The sequence below is a fragment of the Macrobrachium nipponense genome, chromosome 11, assembly GCF_015104395.2.
Source record: "Macrobrachium nipponense isolate FS-2020 chromosome 11, ASM1510439v2, whole genome shotgun sequence".
Classification (NCBI taxonomy): Eukaryota; Metazoa; Arthropoda; class Malacostraca; order Decapoda; family Palaemonidae; genus Macrobrachium; species Macrobrachium nipponense.
The window spans coordinates 33,262,832-33,269,961 of record NC_061087.1 but is presented as its reverse complement, the minus strand read 5'-3'; positions in this window follow the sequence as shown (position 1 = coordinate 33,269,961).

The window sequence follows — 7,130 nt, the reverse complement described above, 5'->3', positions numbered from 1 at the left end:
CAGATGGATTCGAAGTCACCATATAGAAAAATGGGTTTTCTCTAGGCTATTTTTCGACTTTGATAAACTATGAATGTTTGGACAGAAGGAAGAAAATGGGGTACTTACTTAAATATGATTTTGAGAAGAATATGATAGTTTAAAGTTTCTTTTTGGGGTCATTCTTAATTCATTTTATTCCATTTTCCTGTTAGCTAATTTTGGGAGATAAAAAGTATATTCTTGTAACAGCGAGAGTTTATATTAGCCTAGTTTGAAACTTTGATTTTCAACTAACTTCAGAGATGGCATTCAACATGAAAAGGTAAGCCACGTTACCGGTTAGGTGTTTTTTTTTCATTTGTTCAAACGAGTGTCATTTGACCTCGTTAGACACACACACACATATGTATTTTATGTATCGTTTGATAATATAATATCTTATATATATATATAGATATATATATATATGATATAATATAATAATATATAGATATAATATTACATATGTGTGTGTGCGTATGTATGTATGTATGTCCAAAAGCATCAAATACAACCCACAGTATCAGTATGGCCGAACGGCCCGGTCCCCCGAATGTGAGAATCATCTATGAATATATATGCCAGAAAAGGCCTATTTAACGATATGAAATTCATAGGATCCCGCGAGGCAGCCGCCAGATGTGGTCCAATAAACCCATAAAATCATGACATCTAAGTCCAATAAAATATGAAAAACGGCTCCTTTATTTTGGATACGAGTTTCAAACGCCATACGAGGCCCAAGACGTGATTCATTTCCCCACTTTTCCACAGAGTAGATTTTCTTTCCTTTTTTTCCTTTTGCTTTATGTGGAAATTTCGACGGCGACACGAAGCGAGATCTATATAATGTGAAAAAGTTATGGTATGGCCAAAATAAAATTAGTCTGTTGATGAAATCTTAACATTGGAAGTGCTGATTCTTTTGCTTTTTAAAGCATCAATTACAATGAATGACCATGCCTGCACACACACACACCATACATACATGTGTGGGTAGAGAGGGAGACAGGAAGAGAATCTCGTTAACTAAGAAAAAATACACAGGGCGATTATTTCATGCAGCAACACACTTGCCCTTGCGAAATGAGTCCAAATTTGCAGTCATTCTAAAATGACTGTTTCAAGTTTCATGGCACAGCACAGCACAGCGCAACAGAAACAGTAAATATTTTAACTATATTCAAGCATACAGTTCACTCATTATTCACTTTTTTCCCATTCGTTAAGCTTGGTCAAAATAAGATTCAACGTCTTTTTATATCGACAGCTCATCAATTAACCTTATCGTAACTCGCGCTGTGAACATTCAAATATCCAGAGCAGTGAATCACTGGATTATATCCTCCCTTTATATCTCTCTGGTCAGGTACTACAGGGAACTGCACCCTAAGATAAGTTAGGTCAAGGGAAGGCTAAGCTAGGAATTAAATTCAATATAGAATTCAGCGCTGAAACGGAAATTGACGGCAACAGGTTTGAAAGGCGTAACAGGAGGAAAATCGCACAGTTGCACTGTGAATCCATTGTTAAAAGAGGGTGGAAAGTAAAATGGAAGAACAAGAATAGAAAAAGAGGTATAGTAAAAGGAACGAAAGGTGTTGCAGCTAGGGGCCGAAGGCACCCTGCAAAAAACCTTAAGTGATGCCTACAGTGCACCGTATGAGGTGCACTGAGGCACTAACCCCCCTACGGGAGATGGCTAGGCTAGGATTCTTCCTTTTGATGTATGTCGTTGATCTGCTTTTAAGTAGACCGGGACTCGTGGAAATCGCCTGTACAACTCTCCTCCACTTTTACCGCAGAGCTGAATAAAAGCGAATTTCTTTCTGACTGTTACAAACTTTCTCTAGAATATGCACAATGCTTGGAATTTATGATCCACGATTACAATATTTGTTTTTAAATGTGATCGCGAGAATCTACTGGCCTTTATTAAAAAATAAAAAAACGAGGGAAAATGTTTGGCAGTAGTTAACAGCCCTGACAGTAATTATGATCTTGTTAATGTAGTAAAAAATCGAACATTGGCCAAACTCTAGAACTGGAGGGTCAGGAGAGTTTATGCTTAAAACCGTTTAAATTTCGATTACAGGACAGCAAGGTTCTCAACAAAAAGAGGAAAGCAAATAGAAATTGAAGTAATAATACATAAGAGTAAAATATATAAAGTGAACTCAACGATCGCATTATACCTCCATTCTCTCCAACCTCTCACACTCCCATTTTACGAGCTCCCAGACGGATGCCAGGAATGTAAGAGCAAACGACCAGCAAAGACAGGTTAATATGATTTGATTTGGTTATCCAGCCAAATGAAGCCGAGTTTATGTCCAGAAATGGTATGGGTTTGAAGAGGCTCTCTGCTGGATTTGGAAAGTCTATCCAATTTCTGTTGATTTACATTCGTAAGTAGGCATCAAAGAGTCTTGATGAAGTGATTAGTTTCATGTGTTCCTTTTTTTACAAACGGGCACAAGATTCATGTCCTTTAACTTGTGGAAAGAATATGTAGGGAAAATGGTGGAATGCTTTTGAAAACACTGCGGGTAAAATAATAAACTAATTTAATTCCATTTTTAGCCTTTTTTAAGATACTATATTCAACATCACTGCAGCATTTGAGAACTGACTGGAGGAGCATTTATAAATTAACAACCGAATTAACTAGTACAGGTAAAATATCTTTACGACAAAAGAACAGAATGCTGTCCCGAAATTTATTGAAAATATCACAACACTTTCTCCATTTCTATCGCTATTTTGATGTAATGTCTTTCCTAAATAAATAAAAAAAACAAAAAAAAAACACGATTAATGGGGAATAAAACTCAAATTTCGGCTAAGGGAAACTTAAAGACCCTTTTGCAAAATTCGGTCATCAGGTCTTGACAAACAGGCAGGTTGTCAGCAGTCGAGAAAAACTCAACTACAAAGACCATATAATTATGCACGACGGGAATTCATAGAAATGATGCTGGATTTATCTCGTCTAACGTCAGACAAGTTTTTTCTCTAGAGGCCACTTTAACTGTCTAGGTTCTAGTGAATTTACTTGGCCCACACTCCCCTGATGTTCGGTTCTTGAAGTGTGTCTGTGTTTGTGTTTAAAAGAGAAACCATTTAGCACTGCCAAAAAAAATTCACTTGTTATTCAGAAACAAAATTCACTTCTTGTTCAAAAAACAATTCACTTTCTGTTAAGTGGCCCGTGTAATTTTGAATGAAGGCCGAACACACACGACTAAATCTTTGTTCAAAGCCTGTGAACATTAAATATCTGATCAAATCCTGTGACCCTAAAATCTTTGTTCAAAGCCTGTGACCCTAAAATCTTTGTTCAAGGCCTGTGTCCCTAAAATCTTTGTTCAAGGCCTGTGTCCCTAAAATCTTTGTTCAAGGCCTGTGTCCCTAAAATCTTTGTTCAAGGCCTGTGTCCCTAAAATCTTTATTCAAGGCCTGTGACCCTAAATTCTTTGTTCAAAGCCTGTGACCCTAAAATCTTTGTCCAAGGCCTGTGACCCTAAAATCTTTGTTCAAAGCCTGTGACCCTAAAATCTTTGTCCAGGCCTGTGACCCTAAAATCTTTGTTCAAGGCCTGTGACCCTAAATTCTTTGTTCAAGGCCTGTGACCTACTGTTACCCTAAAATCTTTGTTCAAGGCCTGTGACCCTAAAATCTTTCTTCAAGGCCTGTGACCTAAAATCTTTGTCCAAGGCCTGTGACCCTAAAATCTTTGTTCAAAGACTGTGACCCTAAAATCTTTGTTCAAAGCCTGTGACCCTAAAATATGTGATCTAAGCCTGTGACCCTAAAATCTTTGGTCAAGGCCTGTGACCCTAAAATCTTTGTTCAAAGCCTGTGACCCTAAAATATGTGATCTAAGCCTGTGACCCTAAAATCTTTGTTCAAAGCCTGTGACCCTAAAATCTTTGTTCAAAGCCTGTGACCCTAAAATCTTTGTTCAAAGCCTGTGACCCTAAAATATGTGATCTAAGCCTGTGACCCTAAAATCTTTGTTCAAAGCCTGTGACCCTGTAATATGTGATCTAAGCCTGTGACCCTAAAATCTTTGTTCAAGGCCTGTGACCCTAAAATCTTTGTTCAAAGCCTGTGACCCTAAAATATTTGTTCAAGACCTGTGACCCTAAAAACTTTGTTCAAAGCTTGCGACCCTAAAATCTTTGTTCAAAGCCTCTGACCCTAAAATATGTGATCAAATCCTGAGACCCTAAAATCTTTGTTCAAGGCATGTGACCCTAAAACTTTTGTTCAAGGCCTGTGACCCTAAAATCTTTGTTCAAGGCCTGTGACTCTAAAATCTTTCTTCAAAGCCTGTGACCCTAAAATCTTTGTTCAAGGCCTGTGACTCTAATATCTTTCTTCAAAGCCTGTGACCCTAAAATCTTTGTTCAAGGCCTGTGACCCTAAAATCTTTGTTCAAAGCCTGTGACCCTAAAATATTTTTCAAGACCTGTGACCCTAAAAACTTTGTTCAAAGTTTGCGACCCTAAAATCTTTGTTCAAAGCCTCTGACCCTAAAATATGTGATCAAATCCTGAGAACTAAAATCTTTGTTCAAGGCATGTGACCCTAAAACCTTTGTTCAAGGCCTGTGACCCTAAAATCTTTGTTCAAGCCCTGTGACTAAAATCTTTCTTCAAAGCCTGTGACCCTAAAATCTTTGTTCAAGGACTGTGACCCTAAAATCTTTGTTCAAGGCCTGTGACCCTGCTGTGACCCTAAAATCTTTGTTCAAGGCATGTGACACTAAAATCTTTGTTCAAAGCCTGTGACCCTAAAATCTTTGTTCAAGGCCTGTGACTCTAAAATCTTTGTTCAAGGCCTGTGACCCTAAAATCTTTGTTCAAGGCCTGTGACCCTAAAATCTTTGTTCAAAGCCTGTGACCCTAAAATCTTTGTTCAAGGGCTGTGACTCTAAAATCTTTGTTCAAGGCCTGTGACCCTAAAATCCTTGTTCAAGGCCTGTGACTATAAAATCTTTGTTCAAGGTCTGTAACCCTAAAATCTTTGTTCAAAGCCTTTGACTCTAAAATCTTTGTTCAAAGCCTGTAACCCTAAAATATTTGTTCAAGGCCTGTGACCCTACAATCTTTGTCCAAGGCCTGTGACCCTAAAATCTTTGTCCAAGGCCTGTGACCCTAAAATCTTTGTTCAAAGACTGTGACCCTAAAATCTTTATTCAAGGCTTGTGACCCTACAGTGACCCTAAAATCTTTGTGCAAAGCCTGTGACTCTAAAAGCTTTGTTCAAAGCCTGTGCAAGGCCTGTGACCCTTAAATCTTTGTTCAAGGCCTGTGACCCTAAAATCTTTGTTCAAAGCCTGTGACCCTAAAATCTTTGTTCAAAGCCTTTGACTCTAAAATCTTTGTTCAAAGCCTGTAACTCTAAAATCTTTGTTCAAGGCCTGTGACCCTAAAATCTTTGTTCAAAGCCTGTGACTCTAAAACAAAATCTTTGTTTCAAAGCCTGTGACCCTAAAATCTTTTTGTTCAAAGCCTGTGATGACACCGAAATCTTGTTCAAGGAGGTGAATCTAAAATCTTTGCTCAAGGTCAGTGACCCTAAAATCTTTGTTCAAAGACTGTGACTCTAAAATCTTTGTTCAAAGCCTGTGACCGTAAAATCTTTGTTCAAGGCCTGTGACCCTAAAATCTTTGTTCAAAGCCTGTGACTCTAAAATCTTTGTTCAAAGTCTGTGACGTTAAAATCTTTGTTCAAGTCCTGTGGCCCTAAAATCTTTGTTCAAAGTCTGTGACTACCCTAAAAATCTTTGTTCAAAGCCCTGCTGGACCCTAAAACCTTTGTTCAAAGCCCGTGGACCCTGAAATCTTTGTTCAGGCCTGTGACCCTCCCCAAAAATCTTTGTTCAAAGCCTGTGTTTTACTCTAAAATCTTTCTTCAAGGCCTGTGACCCTAAAATCTTTGTTCAAGGCCAGTGACCCTAAAATCTTTGTTCATAGCCTGTAACCCTAAAAATATTTGTTCAAGGCCTGGTGACCCTACAATCTTTGTCCAAGGCCTGTGGGACCCCCATAAAATCTTTTGTCCAAGGCCTGTGACCCTAAAATCTTTGTTCCAAACGACTGGTGACCCTAAAATCTTATTCAGCTTGGGTGACCCTACAGTGACCCTATCAAAATCTTTGTGCAAAGCCTGTGACTCTAAAAGCAAATTTGTTCAAAGCCTGTGCAAGGCCTGTGACCCTTAAATCTTTGTTCAAGGCCTGTGACCCTAAAATCTTTGTTCAAAGCCTGTGACCCTAAAATCTTTGTTCAAAGCCTTTGACTCTAAAATCTTTGTTCAAAGCCTGTAACTCTAAAATCTTTGTTCAAGGCCTGTGACCCTAAAATCTTTGTTCAAAGCCTGTGACTCTAAAATCTTTGTTCAAAGCCTGTGACCCTAAAATCTTTGTTCAAAGCCTGTGATGACACCGAAATCTTTGTTCAAGGCCGGTGAATCTAAAATCTTTGCTCAAGGTCAGTGACCCTAAAATCTTTGTTCAAAGACTGTGACTCTAAAATCTTTGTTCAAAGCCTGTGACCGTAAAATCTTTGTTCAAGGCCTGTGACCCTAAAATCTTTGTTCAAAGCCTGTGACTCTAAAATCTTTGTTCAAAGTCTGTGACGTTAAAATCTTTGTTCAAGTCCTGTGGCCCTAAAATCTTTGTTCAAAGTCTGTGACTCTAAAATCTTTGTTCAAAGCCTGTGACCCTAAAACCTTTGTTCAAAGCCCGTGACCCTGAAATCTTTGTTCAAGGCCTGTGACCCTAAAATCTTTGTTCAAAGCCTGTGACTCTAAAATCTTTCTTCAAGGCCTGTGACCCTAAAATCTTTGTTCAAGGCCAGTGACCCTAAAATCTTTGTTCATAGCCTGTGACTCTAAAATCTTTGTTCAAAGTCTGTGACCCTAAAATCTTTGTTCAAAGCCTGTGACCCTAAAATCTTTGTTCAAAGCCTGTGACTCTAAAATCTTTGTTCAAAGTCTGTGACTTTAAAATCTTTGTTCAAGTCCTGTGACCCTAAAATCTTTGTTCAAGGCCTGTGACCCTAAAATCTTTCTTCAAAGTCTGTGACTCTAAAATCATT